The sequence below is a fragment of the Nannospalax galili genome, unplaced genomic scaffold (assembly GCF_000622305.1).
Source record: "Nannospalax galili isolate Female #2095 unplaced genomic scaffold, S.galili_v1.0 scaffold127, whole genome shotgun sequence".
In the NCBI taxonomy this organism is placed as follows: domain Eukaryota; kingdom Metazoa; phylum Chordata; class Mammalia; order Rodentia; family Spalacidae; genus Nannospalax; species Nannospalax galili.
The window spans coordinates 9,855,644-9,856,758 of NW_008360326.1; positions in this window are offsets into that span (position 1 = coordinate 9,855,644).

The window sequence follows — 1,115 nt, forward strand, 5'->3', positions numbered from 1 at the left end:
ATATGGATTTAATTATGTTGAGGTATGTTCCCTCCAGTCCAATTCTCTCTAGAACTTTAAACATAAAAGCATGTGGAATTTTGTCAAAGGCCTTCTCTGCATCTATTGAAAGGATCATGTGGTTATTGTCTTTGAGCCCGTTTATATGATTTATGACATTTATTGACTTGCTTATATTGAACCAGTCCTGCATCTCTGGAACAAAGCCAACTTGATCAGCCATGTGGTTAGTTGCCCTTCATTCCTGACAGTACACGAATCAGGTCACAAAAATGGAGGTTCAACAATTTGTGTCAAGAGTTACATGAGTCTGTGCTTGTTGGCATCTGCGCTATCTATCACTTCAAATCAATCTTCCAGGAAATGGCTTTGATACAACACCTGTTCCTTTATGCCATTTATAGCTAGTGCTTAGACTAATTTGCTTTAAACTTGTAAGAGTTGCCAGTCTAGGTGGAGCATGCCTGTAGTTCTAGCATTTAGAAGTGGGAGAGAAGAGGATATGGTGGTCAAAGTCAGCCTGGGCTACCTTAAGTGCCATGGGTCTGTTTAAGCTGTTAATCTCTTCTTAGTTTAGTTTTGATTGTGCCCATGCTTTTAGATACCCATCCACTTCTTTTAGGTTTTCAAATTTAATAGCATATAGGTTTTTAAAGTATTCCCTTATAATGTTCTGGATCTTTTTGGTGTCTGTTGTGGTGTTTCCCCTTTCATCTCTGATTTTGTTGATCTGGAGGTGCTCTTTCTTTCTTTTTGTTAACTCTGCTAGCAGTCTGTCAATCTTGTTTATCTTTTCCAAGAACCAGCTCTTGGAATTGTTGATTCTTTGTATTGTTTTCTTCATTTCTATTTCATTAATTTCTGCTCTGATTTTTGTTGTTTTTTCTTGTCTGCTAGGTTTGGCTTTCATTTGTTGTTGCTTTTCAAGTTTCTTGAGTTGCAATGTTAAGTCATTTGTTCTTTCTGATTTTTTTAATGTAGGCACTTAGAGCTATAAACTTCCCTCTAAGGACCGCTTTCAGCATGTCCCAAAGGTTTTGTTGTGTTGTATTGTCCTTTTCATTTAGTTCCAGGAATACTTTTATTTCTTTCTTAATTTCTCTTTGACCCATTTA